The sequence below is a fragment of the Globicephala melas genome, chromosome 8 (genome assembly GCF_963455315.2).
Source record: "Globicephala melas chromosome 8, mGloMel1.2, whole genome shotgun sequence".
Lineage (NCBI taxonomy): Eukaryota > Metazoa > Chordata > Mammalia > Artiodactyla > Delphinidae > Globicephala > Globicephala melas.
Genome location: NC_083321.1, coordinates 79799031 through 79818336, shown reverse-complemented (window position 1 = coordinate 79818336; position 19306 = coordinate 79799031).

The window sequence follows — 19306 nt, the reverse complement described above, 5'->3', positions numbered from 1 at the left end:
TCTTCTCTAGGCTATCTCAAAAAATGAAAATAAAATGAGTTTCCTTGCCCACTGTATTCAACACATCTACTGATCTTAATTTAGTTTGGATTTAACATAAACTTGTACCAAATAATAGTACTTAATGTTTATCATATACTTACAGTGTGTTAGGCAGCAATGTCAGGGCTTAACTCATATTAATTTATTTAATCCTCAAAATAATCACATAAAGAAAAATGAGGCAGAAATATTTAAGTACCTTGGGCAATGCCACATAGCTAGTTTGTGGGACAGCCAAGAAAAAAAACACAAGCAAAATTGGTTCAGAGCTCACACCCTGATTAATATACTTATACCTGCCTGTTAAAAACAAAACAAAACAAAACAAAAAAGATACTACCACTTGGATACATATAACACACAAAGATAATTTGAATTCAAGTAGATGAGACTTCTGCTTCCAGTAACAATGGGCTAGGTAATTTGGATTAAAATTTGATTGAGAACAACTAGTATAAGTGGAAAATAATTTTTTTAAATCACCTGTAGGAAAGCATTAAAGAACCATTAAGGCAGCACATGATTAGTCAGCCAGTATCTAGGGAAAAGAGTCCCAGAGAGAGAAGCCAACCATGGGGATTGCTTTTTCCAGAGAAACTGGCTGAGAATCTGAGAAACTGACAACCTTGAGGAGCTGGGGGTAAGAATTAGATTCCAGGATTTATCAAGTGTGGGGGATGAACGTAGTGGTGAATAGTGTCAGTTAGGACCCAGACAGGTTGCACCCACAAAATAATAGTAAAATGGAAGTGAACAGCTTGTGCGAAGAACTTAAGTTTAGCTTTGAATTATTTTAATTACAGAATTGAATCAGGATGATCCTGGAGTGTTGATGGCTCCCAGCACCATTCAGAAAAAATAGATAGATGATAGATATAGATAAATAGTCAGATGTAGATAAATCCATCCTATACTTCAAGTTAATTATATAAGTAATTTTCAAAAAAACATCTGGCACAATAAAAATAAATAAGAGTGAAAATCATAAGACAACATGAAAAATAACAAGGTATGTTAAATTAGGGTTCACTTGGAGAAGGAGAACAATTAGGACATGTTATATAATTGTGGGAGGCTGTTAAACTGTAAAACTGTTAAACTGTATAAACAGTTTCTGCAAGGCTGTTTTCTTTGTGCCTGATGCTGAAGCTTGAAATTCATAGGTCTGGCAGTTGGGAAGAAAAGATAGATGTAAAGTGGGGAAGAATAAAACAATCTGGAACCCACAAATAGAAAGGAAATCAATAGATTATTTAAAAAACACTATCAATCAATCTGATCAAATTGACATTTATAGACCACTCTGCACATTAGTAGAAGGATGCATACTATTTTCAAGTATACATAAATAAAACATTCAGCCAAATAGACTATATGCTATATGCCATAACCAAGTTTAAATAAATTTTAAAAGATTGAAATCATACAAAGTTCTCTGACCACAATAGAATTGAATTTGAAACTAATACAGAAAGATATCTGGAAAAACTCAAACAGTAGGAGAATAAATATAAACTTAGACCTAATCAGTATGTCAAAGTGGAGTATACAAGGAAAATTTTGAACTGAATAAAAATAAGAACACAATATATCAAAATTTGTGGTTAGAGTATCAAGAAAAAATAAAGTATAAATTATTGATATCAGGGACTTCCCTGGGGGCACAGTGGTTAAGAATCCGCCTGCCAATGCAGGGGACACAGGTTCGAGCCCTAGTCTGGGAAGATTCCACATGCTGCGGAGCAGCTAAGCCCGTGCGCCAAAACTACTGAGGCTGCACTCTGGAGCCCACAAGCCACAACTACTGAGCCCACGTGCCACAACTACTGAAGCCTGTGTGCCTAGGGCCTGTGCTCCGCAACAAGAGAACCCACCACAATGAAGAGTAGCCCTCGCACACCACAACTAGAGAAAAGTCCGCGCACAGCAATGAATACCCAATGCAGCCAAAACTAAATAAATAAATAAATAAGTTTATTAAAAAAAATTATCCATATCAGGAATAAAAGAAGGATAATCACTGCAGATCAAACAGACAGTTAAAGAACAATGAGAGAATGTTATGAACACTCTACACCAACAAACTTGACAACTAAAATGAAATGGACAAATTTCTTGAATAATAAAATCTACTAAAGCTTACTCAAAAGGAAAAGAGTATCTACAATTGATGCAAGAAGAAATAAATACCAAGAACTACATGTCAACATGCAAAAAAATGAATTTAGACTCCTACCTCACACATACACAAAAACTAACTCGAAGCGAATCACAGGCCTAAAGGTCAAAGCTGAAACTATAAAATTCTTAAAAGAAAACACAGGATTAAATCTTTGTGACCCACAATTGATAAAAGAGGAGATTGCTAAATTGGACTTTGTCAAATTTAAAAATTTTCATGTCTTAATGGACATCATCAGGAAACTGCAAAGACAACACCACAAACTAAAGAAAATAATTTCAAATCATATAACCAATAAATAATTTGTGTACAAATATATACGAAGTATTCTCACAACTCAACAAGATTTTAAACAACCTTATTCTAAAATAAGCAGAGGACTTCCCTGGTGGTGCAGTGTTTGAGAGTCTGCCTGCTGATGCAGGTGACACGGGTTCATGCCCCGGTCTGGGAAGATCCCACATGCCGCGGAGCGGCTGGACCCATGAGCCATGGCCACTGAGCCTGCGCGTCCAGAGCCTGTGCTCCGCAGTGGGAGAGGCCACAACAGTGACAGGCCCGTGTACTGCAAAAAAAAAAATTAAAAAAATAAAATAAAATAAAACAAAATAAGCAGAGGATTTGAATAGATACTTCTACAAAGATATTTGAGTGACTAATAAACACACAAAAAGTTGCTCAACATCATTAGTCTTTATAGAAACGCAAAGCAAAGCCACAATGAGTTACCACAGCATACCCACTAAGATGGATATAATCAAAAAGACAGTCAGTAACAAGAGTTGGTGAAGATGTGGAGAAATTGAAATACCCTGTATTGCTGGTGGTAATACAAACGAACACACCACTTTGAAAAACAGTCTGGCAGTCCTTCAAAAGATTAAGCATAAAATTAACAAATGACCCAGCAGTTTTACACTTAGGTATCTGCCCAAGAGAAATGGGAACATGTGTCCACACAAAAATTTGTACATGAATGTCACAGCAGCATTATCCATAATAGCTGAACGGTTGAGGCAACCCAATATCCAGCAGATGAATGAATAAACAAAATGTGGTATATGATGGAATAGCATTTTGCATGCTGATACATGCTACAACATAAATGAATTTTAAAAACACTATGCTAAGTGAAAGTCATCACAAAAGACCACATTTTATGAAATGTCCAATGTAGACAAATCTATATAGAAAGGAAGTAGTTTAGTGGTTTCCTAGGGCTGGAAGGAGAGGGGAGAAATGGGGAGTGACTGCTAAGGGGTTCAAGGTTTCATTGAGACATGATGAAAATGGTCTAAATTTATATAATGGGGATATTTGTACATTATGTAAACATGCTGAAAGTAGGTGAACTCTATGCCATGTAAAGTACATCTCAATGAGAAAAAAAAATCACATATCTGAGAAATTGAAATTAAAATGTTTAATTTAAAACTTCCCACAAAGAAAATGCCAGGCCTTGACTGCTTTAATGGAGACTTATGACCAATATTTAAGGAAGAAATAATATCAATTCTACTTAAGTTCTTACAGAAAATAGATGAGAAATGTGGAAGACAATCTTCCCTTATTTCTTAGCAAAAGATCTCAGCTTCCTGAACAATGGAAATTGACAAATTATAAAAGGACACTACCTCCTTTTGTCCCCCAGAAACATTAGCTCTTCATTTTTAAGGGTATTAAGTGCTTAAAGTATCAGAGGGAAATGAGATGCTGAGCTATTCTTTTATATTCAAAATAGTTCTAAAGTAGGAAATTTTTATTCATTTTCCAGAGATTTGTTTACGTTATGGAAATTAGGCGTCTCTTGTTCTCACAGGAGGAGCAGGTAAACTGGGCAGTACATGATTTATATAAACTCCCAGATTCAAATTTCCAGAGTTCCTCTCTTGTAATGTAAAATATCCCTTTCTGTGTATCCAGGCCTAATCATCTGCTATAAGCCATAACAGTTTGGTTCTGATCCAGAAACCTCACCTGTGTTTTTAGGACAATATAAATAATTACAGATTTTAAATGCCAAGAAAAACTTTCCAAATCATTTTATGAGGCAAACATTATCCTGTTACCAAAACCAATCAAGACATTACAAGAAAAGAAAACTAGAGATCAATATCCCTCATGAACATGAACCTAAGATCCTTTAAAACAATGTCAGCAAATCAAATCTAAAGATATTTGAAAAGGATAGTGTACCATGAACAAATGTCTATTCCAGTATTACAAATTTATTTTAGCATTCAAAACTCAATACTTGAGCATATTAGCTGAATAAAGGATAAAACACATGTGATCATCTCAATAGATGAGCATTTGACAAAAATGCTCAAAACCTTTTTATCAATATTTTTTTATGAAAAAACAATTCACACCAAATTAGAAATGGAAAGAAACCTCATCAGTCTCATAAAGAACATCTATGAAAATCCTTCAGCTCACATCACAATGGCAAAAGCCTAACTCTTTCCCACCTAAGAGTGGGAAAAAGTGAAAATGTTTGTCAGCTCTCACCACCTCTATTCAGTATTGTTCTGGAGGTCCTAGTCAGTGCAATGGTCAAGAAAAGGAAATAAAAGTCACACATGTTAGAAAGGAGGAAATAAAATTGTCTTTATTTGAAGAAGATATGTCCTCTACATAAAAATTCTAATGAATTTATATAAATAAATAAATAAATAGCTATTAAAATACGTGCACTTAAGATCACAGAATGCAAGGTCAATATACAAAAATCAATGAAGAGATAAATATGACAAAAGAGGTGCAAAGTCATGCACATTAAAATTACAAAACATGACAGAAATCATTGAAGGCAAGTAAATCAAGAGGTATATTATGTTCATGGATCAAAAGACTAAATCTTGTTAAAATGTCAATTCTCTATATATTGATCTATAGACTAAACTCAATTCCAGTCAAAATAAATACTAGATACTTTTTTATGAAAATTGATAAGCTGATTCTAAAATCTATATAAACATCCAAAAAACCTAGAATAGCCAAACAATTTGGGCTAAGGAGAATGAAACTAGAGAAGGTACACTAACAAATTTCAAGATTTACTAATCAAGATAGTGTGGTATTGGCATATGAATAAAAATAGGGACCCATAAGAATATAGATCAATGCAACACAAAACAGACACTTAAAATATAAACACATGTCAATTGAATTTCAATAAATATGTCAATGTAATTCAATGGAAAATGAATAGTTTTTTCAACAAATGGTGCTACACTGACAATATTTACAGAGAGAAAAATGAATCTCAACCCTTGCCTCATGTCAAATACAAAAACTAAATAGAAATGAATTGCAGACCTAATGTAAAAGCTACAGCTATGAAACTTCTAGGAGAAACATAGGATAAAATCTTTTGATAAGCAAAGATTTCACCATAAGTGAAAAAAAATGGGTGAAAGACATCTCTAAGAAAATGAAAAGACAAACCCCATACTGGGAGAAAATATTTGTAATACATATCAATAAGAAAACAAACAGCCCAATTAAAATATTGACACAAGATTTGAATGGATACTTCATAAAGGAAGATAAAATATGACCAATCAACACATGCAAAGATGTTTAACATCATTAGTCATCAGAGAAAATCAATTTAAAGCCACAATGAGATACCATTATATGCTTAATGCTTAGTAAAAAAAAAAAAAAAAAAAGCAATCCTAAGGGGTAATGGTGATGCATAGCAACTGGAATTCTAATATATTTCTGCTGGGAATGTAAAATTGCACAACCAGTTTGGAAAAAACTTTGGCAGTTTATTACAAAGGTAAATATAAACTGAATATATAACCCAGCCATTTTATTCTTAGGTAGTACCTAAAACGAATGAGAACTTATGGGTACACAAGGACTTGTTTTTGGCTATTTGTAGAAAGTATTCAAAATAGACAAAATTGGAAAGAATTGAAATGCCCATCAACAAGTGAATTGTAGTATATCCATACAATGGATGCTATGCAGCAATTAAAAAGAATGAATTACTGATACACACAACATCACATATATTCATAGGAAAAGCAGTTCTATTCTATGCTTTAGAAAGTGTATTAGTGGTTGTCTGGGTCCAGGAATGGATAGTGGGAATAGACTGTAAAGGGACACAAGAGATTTTATGGGGTCATGGAAATGTTCTATATTTTGATTGTGGTTTTAGTTACACTGATTTAATCATTTACCAATACTCGAACTCTCCTCTAAATATGTTTGAATTTTTGTATGTAAATTATGCTTCAATAAAACTTTTTCAAAGTTGAGGCAAATAGCTCAATTGTTATAACAGTTTTAATAACATATATATATAACAATATATATTGATACTACATATGCTATACATAAATATTTTAAATTATATATATATATATGTAAAGCTCAACAAACACAGTTCAGTTATAACAAACATATTCCTTTAGATGCATGACCAGTTTAACTGAATAAGCCAGGTTCCAAAGTGCATTTAAGCAAAATGATGCACCAGTCTAAATTAAATATTAAAAGTCACTCATCCATCTACATTCACCATTTAGATACTGAAAACGAGTCTTGATATCATATTATCAAATCATGATTTTTTAAAAATTAGGCATGTAACTAGTATAGAGTCAGATTTAAAATAGAACATTATCAGTAAGAATATATTAAATTATCTTGTCTATTTTTGGTCATTTATTTTGCTTACTGCTTATTCTATTCTAGATCTTTTTCTGAATCACTTATTTCTTTCCCTATTCCAATGCCATGGAACCTTTTACTCCATCCCAATAGACATTATGAAATATCTTCCTGTGCTTACAATAGTAATGAGATGATCCCCTAGAAACAAAGCAAATAATCAATGTCCTTAGCTAGCATACTTGCTACCTAGATTCAACTGCATTAGGTCAGACTGTTCTGAAGATTAACGCAAATTAATTTTTTCATTGCCTCAAAATTTAAAACTCTTATGTAATCGAATAGGATATCATGAAGGTGTAATTGTTGTTATTCAACTTCATTGTCTTTCAAATAAATATTTCTTTTAAAATAGCTCCACAAATACCAAAAGCAGCCATTCAGTTCTCACATTTCAATAGCTTATAGAAAAAAGTACTCTACTTTGTTATTTAAAATATGCAGATTATAAAAAATAAAAAGAAAAAGTGAAAAAAATAAAACTGTTTCCTATCTGTCATTTAACCCTAAACTACTTAAAGTATACAATCTATTCCAGTTACTAAAAATAAATGAATAAAGACACACCTGGAGCTATCTCCAGGGCAATTCACTCGAGCCAATTTCCCATTGGGATCCCTACTTCACTTTTTTTCAGCTTCTCTACTAAGTGAAGGAGGCTATTCCTATATAAATAGGGAGCATTTCTTTCTGTATTGCAACTTGTTCAACTGAAGTACACATATTACTAGTATCATCTCCTCCTTAGAACCTACACTAATTTAAACAAACATTTGGCTGCCAGGTTCTCCTTTAAATTCAGAATAAGAGACTAAAATAGTATGCAATAATCCTGACCAATCAGTAGCATGGACTTTGTAAAATCTAACAATATAACCTTTCAATATATACCTTTTATTTTTTCCGTGTTTATGTCAATAAGAACCAGGGGATTCCCTGGCAGTCCAGTGCGTAGGACTCCACGCTTTCACTGCCAAGGGCGCAAAGACAGGTTCAATCTCTGGTCGGAGGAACTAAAATCTAAGCCATGCTGAGTGGCCAAAAAAAAAAAAAAAGAAAAGAACAAATTTACTGGGTAATGATATTAAATCACATCTAATTTAACTGTGTTGAGTAGTCCTTGGAGATAAATCCAACTTTATTTTAAATTCACTAATTATTGGGAAGGAAGTAAAAGATGAAGAATATATTTAAGTTTACTCTTTTTCTGCCAAGCAAGAGAAAGTGAGGGCATGTTTAGAAGCTATATACAACGACTCAGGGGAACCCTAGAAATACAAAACTAAAAATTGGAGCTATAACCCTTATTTCCAGAGTGTGGTATTATTGTCGAAACCGAGAAATTACTTTTCCTTCATGTGGATCAAAGGAACTATAAAAAAAAGTCTATGTTGTCCCATGCCCATAGTTATACCTTGATGTTGATAGGCCAGCATTATATTAGACACAAGATGTCACAATTAATCTCAAAGTTGTGATCTCCTAATATAAACACTGACTTAACTTCTGACCATAATTCCTCACACAATGTATTCACGTTAAACGTGACATTTTCTTACATATATTTCACTGAGATAAAAAGTACAGCTTAATATCTTAGAACAAGAGCAAGACGAGGATGCCACCTCACCAAAGGTAGATAATCAATTTTTCACTAAGTCAGTTCTGCATTATATGATGAGAGAAGAAATTGTTTAAACAAACCAAAGCTCTATAGAGTAAGAAAAGAAATATGTCACTCAGACAGTTTAAATTAATAATTTAACACACTATTGTATAAAGGGCAATGAATGCAGAATTAATATTACTACTTTGGATAGTTGCAAAGTTATTTTGTTTAGTGTTTTAAACCATGAAAGGATCACTTCAATTCATCAATTTATTCAGCAAACATTATTCAGCAAAGCATTTCAGATGTTTAAGATATCAGATTGGTTGCTGTGGAAGGTAAAGTTGTGACCCAGTGAACAGCTCAGGCCTACTATCCCTCATGCTTCTTTTTGTAGATTCCCAGTGATTTGTATTCTCATGGTTATTTTGGCTTCAAGGACTTGCTTCTACAGTATTTTCACCATCATTAGATTCCACAGCCCATTAAAATCCCTTCTTTTCTCACTAACTTGGGTATAGAATGGAATATCATACAAGGTATTTGCATGTACTAGGCTTTTTGAAAATTTGGCAAGATTAAGGAGTTTTATCTCACAGGGAGGCTAACAAATAAAATGTTAGACAAATTTGGTCCTAAACATCTCTTGGCAATTCCATCATGTTGCTCAGCTCATTTTCTGTTACCTCCATGCTCTTCTTTCTTTCCTGTCCTCTATCATCAGCAGTTCTTTCAAATCAATCTCAGAATTATCATTTGCTTCTTATGCAGTGCCCAGTAGATATTTCTTCTCAAACCAGCTCAGGAATTTGGAGTCTCATTTTTCATAAATTGTAACAAGTGCCTTTCTAAACAAAGATTGTTAGATCCCTAAGAACTTTGGTGACAGGTATAACTTTTTTCTTAAATCACTAAAAAATGTGGAAGAGATTTGGTGCATTCTATAAAGAAGTTTCCATTTAATTATTATTAAAAAGCTAAAGTCTAAATATATTAATACTGTAGGCTATTTATTCTTTATCCTCTGAGAGAAAAAATCTGCTGTGTGTATTTGATCTTCCTGAACATTTGACCTGTCAAGATCTTTTGATAAGGGAGAATAATTTGAATCAAGTTTCTACAATGCATTTTCATCTATTCCAAAATTATTATATCAATTTGTGCTAGTAAGACTCATAGGAATCCCACAAAGTTTTAAAGGAATTTGTATCTGCAAGATTTCTGTGGTGGTTTTAACATATGTTCACAAATCCTTTGACACTCCGCCCTTCAAGAAGTAGAGCCTAACTCCTCCACTTGAGTGTGGACAGAAATTAATGATTCACTCTAACAACCAGAAAAAGGTAGATGTGACTGAGTCTGATTTCAAAGACCAGGCCATGAAAAACACTGAGACTTTCTTATTGTTCTCTTGAATTGCTCTCTCTGGAGAAAGTTAGCTGCCATTTCATGAGTACATTCAAGTAGCCTGTGAAGAGATTTATGTGTCAAGAAAATGAAACTCCCTGCGGTAGGAATTAAGTGATGAACTGAGGAGTCCTGACATTAGTCATGTGAATGACTCATGTTGGAAGCAGATCTTCCAGCCTCAGCCTTTGGATGACCAATTCTTTTGTAGATATCCTGACTACAACCACATGAAAGATTCTGAACCAAAACCACCTAGCTAAGCCACTCTCAAACTCACAACCCATAGAAACTCTGAGATAATAAATATTTGTTGTTTTAAGACACAAATATTTGGAGAAATTTGTTATGTAACAATAGATAACTAAAACAGCCTCCAACCTTCTATAAATAGGAAGCAAACTGAGAAAGCTTCTCAAATGCAAGCATCAGTGATTTCTCTTGGAAAAGGAACAAGAACTCAGAGGTCAGAACCAAGAACAAAGAAGGTGGGGTGAAGAGATGAGGAGAAAAATGAGGGAACTACTCCCAGAAGCAGAAATAGGTCCTAGTAAAGGACTATTCCATGCCCCTAAGGTCAGGAGAACCTAATAACATACATGCTGGATTTTTAAATTACTGTTGAAGAGGGACTGTTATGTTCATTCTCCACTGCTTGAATAGAAACATTTACTGTAGTTAGTCTGTGCCTGCTACACATCTCCCTTGGGGTTATGGAAGGCAGATTAGTTTTCTTTAGTTCATATGAATCATACAAGCCTCACCCAAAACTGGAGATATTGACATGATGAGATCCCAGACTTTAAGCCTGAGTCTACAATGGGATGAAAATCTTGGGAAGGGTAAATAGATTTTGCACATAAGAGGGATGCAAATAATTGTTGCTGGAGTGTGTACTGTGGTAAATGAAAATTGGCTCCATATCTTTGTCTTTTCTTCCATCAGGAGATGGAGTCTAAATTTTCTCATACATTGACAATTTGGTAGTTTTGTATTTCTTTATTGACTTAGTCCAGTTTTACTTATTACCATAATTAGGTAATTTATTTAAATATTATGTAAACCTGTGTTATTCAAAGTGTGGTCTGCAGACTGTACTGCATTGCCATCTGAGGTTTATTGGCTGACAGTGAGGTAAGTACAGAAATTGAGAATGAGTATCTGGAATCTCTTATAACAAGTTTAAATATGCCAAACATATAAACAGGATTAGCAGGTATGGTTTGGCAACTACATTTTGTTAGAAAATATGTTCTGATGGCTTAGAAGTAGTGACAGGAACTCATTTGAAGTAGCTACCAAGATTAAGGAGTCTGTGCCAGAAAATAAATCAACATACTTCTTCCTTCATGAAGAAAGTCTCACAATGAAAAAATATGATGTAAACCAAACAGTGTGATTATTGGCATGGTAAAAAATTGTGACTTATATAAAGGCTAATGTGTTAAAGTTGAAGATATTTTTAATCAAGCGATAATAAGGAGGTTGATTATAAACACTCTCATTGCTTGTTGAAATACAATGGTTACTGAGGAGAAAATTTCTTTTGGTAATATCTGAACTACAAAATAAATTCTTAGTGTTTTATGGAATTTTAAAAAATCAGTTTGATTCCAACTGGTTAAAGACATCATCATCTGTCTGATATTTTTGGTCTTTTTAATAATAGAAACACTCCATGTAAAGAAAGAATGGAACATGTTTCTCAATGGAAGATAAGAGCAGAATAAATGGCAAAAAAAAAAAAAAATTAGAATGGAATTTCTAGTGATGTTATGATGTGTCCCATTATTTAACAACACATTAATGGAATAGGTGATGACTTTAATATTGCACATCTATGAAAATTTATCACCAAGCACCATAAGAATTTGTTAAAACATTTAAAGTTTTATTTTTCCTCAAAAGAAGATTCATGCATAAGAAAGTCATGGATTTGGAATCTATTTATTTCACCAAAAGATTATTTAACTATCACTTCACAGGAAACATTGTTGAAACTAACTACTGCTGAAAGATTAAAGATTAATTTTTGAAAATGCAGCACCCCACACATAATTTTGGATAAAAGTTTAAAAGAATATTCTGAGCTTACCAAAATTATTTTTTCTATCACCATTGTGTTTAAAAACAAAACAAGGAGCCTTTTGTGGATATGAATTATCCTCTGTGAATAGCATTAAATCAATCAAAACTATATTTAAACAATAATCAAACATTTATTACACTAAAACTTTAAATGCTGATATGTAGGGTGTGCATTCAAATGGTGCATCTGGCACTTAACATACATTATTGTTTCCTTCACAATTTTTGTTTAATTATAATTGCAGAATGACCAAGAGTTATAAATATGATAGTTCTTCTACATATTAATTGCCTAAAGACAGACTTTCATTGGACACGATACAGATTTTGTAATTATTTTCCTTTTGTTTGGTTTATATGTATTGGACTATAATTTCATGTCTGTTGAATTTAGTAATAAAAATTAGCATTTAGGGGCTACCCTGGTGGCGCAATGGTTGAGAGTCTGCCTGCCGATGCAGGGGACGCGGGTTCATGCCCCGGTCTGGGAGGATCCCACATGCCATGGAGTGGCTGGGCCCGTGAGCCATGGCCACTGAGCCTGCGCGTCCAGAGCCTGTGCTCTGCAGCGGGAGAGGCCACAACAGTGAGAGGCCCATGTAGCGAAAAAAAAATATATATATATATAGCATTTATATTTTATACGAATATACATTTTATTTTATTTTTGTAGCAATTCATTTTTATTGTATGTAACAAAAGCATCAGTCTGAGAAGAATTGAGGGGGGAAAAGGTCATTTACCACAGATCTTTTGAGAATCACCATTGTAATCTATCGAAATGTATATACAGAGGGAGTTTTTAATCCCATAAAAATTAAGTTGAATGCTTTAGAAAAACTAAAAAACACGAGTTGCTTAAAAATGACTGTAAAATTAAGTGTGGGCAAGAAAATGAAAGAATAAAAATTAACATTTGAAATATCAAATTCTGCCTGCATATTGCTTCATAATGTTTCCCTTTTACTTTAAAAATTATGAAACTGAAAATTATGGATTGGGTATAGATTTTGTCAGAGAGTCTGCACAGAACTCCAATCATTTCAAACACAATGAAAAATATTTTTTCCTTCAAAGTTGGATTCAATGATATACATTTGTATATTTTAGGTTAAAATTAGTTTTTAAGATATAAGCAACAAATGAAAAAGTAGATAAATTGGACAATATCAAAATTTTAAATTTCTGTGCATCAAAGAATCAACAAAGTGAAAAGGTAAGCCATAGAATGGGAGAAAATATTTATAAATCATATAAGGGATTAATTTTCAGAATATACAAAGAACTCATACAACTCAGTAGCAAAATAATAAAAAAAACATAATTTTTAAAAGGGCAAAGGAGTTAAATAGACATATCTCCAAAAAACACATACAAATGGTCAAAAAACACATAAAAAGATAGTGAATATCACCAGACATTAATAAAGTACAAATCAAAACAGCAATATCAGTTTATATCCATTAGGATGACTATGATTAAGAAGAAAAAATAAAAAGGAAAGTAAGTGTTGGCAAGGATGTAAAAAAATCGGAACTGTTGTGCATTACTGGTGAAAATGTAAAAAAAAGTGTAGCTTTTTAGGGGCTTCCCTGGTGGCGCAGTGGTTGAGAGTCTGCCTGCCGATGCAGGGGACGCAGGTTCATGCCCCGGTCTGGGAGGATCCCACATGCTGCGGAGTGACTAGGCCCGTGTACCATGGCCGCTGAGGCTGCGCGTCCGGAGTCTGTGCTCCACAACGGGAGAGGCCACAACAGTGAGAGGCCCGCGTACCGCAAAAAAGAAAAAAAAAAGTGTAGCTTTTTAAAGTTTAGTAGTTCCTCAAAAAGTTAAACATAGCATTACCATGCAATCCAGCAATTCCATTTGTATATATGTACCCAAAACAAGTGAAAGCAGGTCTCAAACAGATACTTGCACACCCATAGTAGCATTATTCACAGTAGCTAAAAGGTAGAAATGACCCAAATCTCAATCAATAGATAAATGGATAAACAAAATGGATTATTCAGCTTTAAAAAGGATAAAATTCCAATACATGCTACAACATGGATGAACTTTGAAAACATTATGCTAACTGTATTGCTTAATGAGTACAGAGTTTCTATTTAGGATAATGAAAAAGTTCTGGAAATAGTGGTAATGCTTGCACAACAGTGTAAATGTACTTATTGCCACTGCAGTGTACATTTTAAAATGGTAAAGTTTATGTTATGTATATTTTGCCACAATAAAAATAAACTAAAAAATAGTTTTTAAGAAATCATGTACAATATTTATAATCCCTTATTTTAAAGAACACTTTTAAATAATAGACCTACTAATGATCCCAGTTAAGTCAGATAAAAAGGCTCTTTTTGAATGTCACTATTGAAAACTACTGTGTCCAGAAGTCAAGGAAATGAGTAAGAATTCAGAGGAAATTCTGTTCAAGGACGAAATAATGTAGTTTTAACCAGAAAGTCCCCCAAGCTATAGGCCAAAACATATTACAGAAAAGTAATACACCACAAATTAGGTTAATAAATAAATATCATTATATTTTCATATTTTTTTGATGGATCTAATCCACTTTGTTGTCCATGTAATATAGTATAATATAATATAATTAGACCCTCCAACTTGTTTTTATTTAATTAGTTCTCCCTGTATTCTTATAAAACATCTTGTTACCTACTAATTAACCTCAAACAGATTTTTTTTTTTTAATCTTTACTGGAGTGTAATTGCTTTACAATGGTGTGTTAGTTTCTGCTTTATAACAAAATGAATCAGTTATACATATACATATGTTCCCATATCTCTTCCCTCTTGTGTCTCCGTCCCTCCCACCCTCCCTATCCCACCCTTCTAGGTGGTCACAAAGCACCGAGCTGATCTCCCTGTGCTAATTTTTTGGAGAGAGATGTTTTCCCTGGCGATGTTGTTTACTACCAGTCATCCCTTCCTTATTGACAGAACTCTGATTTTGTTTGGAATAGCAGTATGATCATCTGAAATTTGGCATTCCTAGCCTCTCTTGCATTGAGGGGTGGCCATGTGACACAATCTAGCCAGTGAGTTAGATGGTGAGGATTTCTGTGAAAGCAGTTTTCCTGATACCAGAACTTTCCTTCCTTCTTGTGATTTCTTTACTTTTCTTCCTAAATAAATGGCAGAAATAAGATTGGAAGTAGCTACACCATTTTGCTGCCATCAGGTGATCATGAACAGTAATTCACACTAAAAATAGTAGAAAAAACCAAGGGGCCTAAAATATGTATGATATTGTACATATTGTATGATATTGTACATACCAATACACAGCCATATTGTATGATAAAATATGTATGATATTGTACATATGTATGATATTGTACATACCAATACACAGCCATAGATTTTGTAGCTCTAGACTTCTTGTTATGAAAGAAAAATATAACTTTCATTTTATTAAGTCCCATTGTCTGATCTCCATAACATGCAGCTGAACCCAAACCTAAAGCAGTTCTGGATCCTTTAAATTTCATTTTTAAATTCTACTAGAGTTGTGTAGCTTTGGAAAAGTTCAACTGTAGATCAAGAAAAAGAATTGTAAAATAAAGCTTCTGGAAAAAGCCCAAAATTTAGAAAAGACTCTTGAGGCTTTAAAAATAAGATAATTAAGATTCAAGGGGATCAAGGGGATGGAGGAGTAGGATGTGGAGCTCACCTACAACCACAAATAGATTATAAATACATCTATATGTGGAAAGATTCTCACAGAACATCTACTGAACGCTGGCAGAAGACCTCAGACTTCCAAAAAGGGAAGAAAATCTCCACTTAACTGGGTAGGACACAAGAAAAAAGAAAGAGAGAGAGGAAGGAATTGGCGGGGGGGAACCTGCACCTCTGGGAGGGAGCTCTGAAAGAGGAAATGTTTCTGCATACGGGGAAGTCCCCTCACTGGTGGGGAGATCAGCTGGGACATGGAGGAGCTTCAGAGCCTCAGAAGAGAGCTCAGCAACCTGTTTGAGGAGGGCAAAGCAGAGAGAGACTTGCACAGACAGTCAGTGCTCTCACCTGGCACTCCCCAGCCTGACATGCTAGTCTGCTGGGGTGGATGGGGGCTGGGTGCTGAGGCTCAGGCCTTTGGCTTTGGAGATCAGACCCAAGGAGAGGACTGGGGTTGGCTCTGTGGAAGAGGCTAAGTTGTGGTTCACCACAACCATGGGAGTATGGGGTAGTATGAGAAGAAACCTGGGCATGGCAGAGAGGCAAGTCCCCATTGTTGGGGGGTGCGGTGAGGGTGGAATGGCCATAAGAGCTTCGTTCTCCATGTGCGTGCTCTCAGGGGGCAGGGCAGCACATATACAAGCTCCAGGAGTAGGCACAAGCTGCAGCTGCCATCTTGGACTCCAGAGGCAGGCATGGAGCACCACTGCTGCCACCAAGGGTCCCACTACTGGGTGCCAAAAGCTGTCCCACCTTCCTGGGAACATGCACAGGCCACACACCTGCACACACCCTATGAAGGGGATAACACGGGATAAGGGTCAGCACATGCTGAGGAAAGAGATGACAATCATCCAAACCAAAAACAGCCCTCATGCCAAAAAAACATTAAACCCATGCAAGCTATGCAGGGACACTCCCACATATAAATAGCCTTCCAAGACTACAGTAGATAGTTGTTTCTCCTAAACTTACAGTGTAAGAGAAATATAAGCAAAATGAAGAGGCAGAGGAACAACTCCCAGCTAAAAGACCAAGAGAATTCCCCTGAAGGAACAAACAATGAAGCAGACCTCTTTAATCTAACAGACACCGAGTTCAAAAAGGAGGTAATGAAAATAGTGAAGGAACTAAGAAAGGCTATCAACAGAAGGCAGATTACTGTAAAAAGGAACTAGAAACTATAAGGAGGAGCCAAGAAAAATTAGCAAATTTATTTGCCAAGACAAAAGCTGAGTTAAAGGCAGTGATTAGCAGAATGAATAATGCAGAAGAGAGAATGAGCGATCTGGAAAATATAATGGCAACAATTACTCAATCAAAATAGCAGACAGAAAACCAAATTAAAAAAAAAAAAAGAAAGCAATATAAGAGACCTATGGGATAATATAATGTGTGCCATCTATGCATAACAGGGATTCCAGAAGGATAAGAAAGAGGAAAGGGGATTGAAAATGTTTGAAGAAATTATGGCTGAAAACTTCCAAAACCTAAAGAAGAAAACAGATATCCAGATACAGGAAGCATAGAGGGTCCCAAACATTATGGACCCAAACAGACCTACATCAAAACATTATACTAAACATGGTAAAATTTAAAGATAAAGAGAGGATTCTAAAGTCAGCAAGGGAAAAACAAAGAGTTAATTACAAGGGAATGCCCATAAGGCTGATTTCTTTACAGAAACGCTGCAGGCCAGAAGAGAGTGGCAAAATATATTCAAAGTCTTGAAAGGGAAAAATCTGCAACTAGAATACCCTACCCAGCAAGATTATCATTTAGAATAAGAGGAGAAATAAAGAATTTCTCAGACAAGCAAAAACTAAAAGAATACAGCAATACTAACCTTAACCTAAAAGAAATATTGAAAGGTCTCCTCTAAATAGAAAAGAAGCAAGAAAATATAGGAAGAAGGAAATCACAATTAGAAAGTAAATCACTTAAATTAACCAGTATACAGATCAAAAAGAAAAAATAAAACTATTTGTAAAAGCAATGATAAAGACACAGAACAGCAAAAGGATAAACATTAAGATATAAAAATGATATCAAAATCATAAAATGTGGGAAAAGAGGGTAAGAAAATGCAGATTCTTTTTCTTTAATGTGTTTGTACATATATGTCTATCAGTCTAAAGCAAGCAGATATAGTAAGGGGTAAACATACTTAAAAAAAAGGGCAACCACAAATCAAAAACATACAATAGATTAACAAAAAAACAGAAAGAAGAGAACACAAGCATAAAGTAAAAAGAAATCATCAAACCACAAAAAATCAAAACAAATAAGGAAAAGAAAGGAATTAAGAAGAAACATAGAATCAACTGGAAAACAAGGTTTAAAATGGCAATAAATATTAATACATATGTATCAATAATTACTTAAATGTCAATGGACTGAATGCTTCAATCAAAAGACATAGAGTGGTAGACTGGATAAAAAACCAAGAGGCTACAACATGCTGCCTACATGAGACCCACCTTAGGGAAAAGGACACACATAGATTGAAAGTGAGAAGACAGAAAAAGATATTTCATACAAAAAGAAATGATAAGAAAGCAGAAGTTGTAATATTCATATCAAACCAAATATACTTTAAAACAAAGGCCATAAAGAAAGATAAAGAAGGACACTATATAGTGATAAGAGGATCAATACAAGAAGAGGATTTTACACTCATCAACATATATGCACCTAATATAGAAACACCCAAATACATAAAACAAATACTAACAGACATAAAGGGAGGAATTGATGGGAATACAATAATAGTAGGAGTCTTTAACACCCCACTCACATCAATGGACAGATCTTCTAGACAGAAAATCAATAAGGCAACAGATATAATAGAACAGTTAGACTTAACTTATATTTTCAGGGCATTACATCCAAGAAAAACCAGAATACACATTCTTTTCAAGTGCACATGGAATATTCTCTAGGATTGACCACATAGTAGGGCACAAAACTAACTTCAACAAATTTAAGTGTATAATAATTATTTCAAGCATCTTCTCTGACCACAGTGACATGAAACTAGAAATCAACCATAGGAAAAGAAATGAGGAAAAAAAATTACATGGAGAAACTGTTCGTGGGAATGTAAGTTTGTACAGCCTCTATGGAAAACAGTATGGAAGTTCCTTAGAGAACTAAAAATAAAACTACTATATGATCATGCAATTCCACTCCTGGGTATATACCCAGACAAAACTATAATTCAAAAACATACATACACCCGTATGTTCATAGCAGCACTATTCACAACAGTCAAGACATGGAAGCAACCTAAATGTCCAGCTGAAAGGATATAGAATATGTGGTACATATATGCAATGGAATACTACTCAGCCATAAAAAAAACAATATAATGTCATTTGCAGCAACATGGATGCACCTAGAGATTATCATACTAAGTGAAGTAAGTCAGAAAGAGAAAGTCAAATACCATATGATAGCACTTATATGTGGAATCTAAAATATGGCACAATTGAACCTATCTACAAAACAGAATTACAGACATAGAGAACAGACTTTTGGTTGCCAAAGCAGAGGGGTGGGGAGAAAGGGGGGATGGACTGGGAATTTGG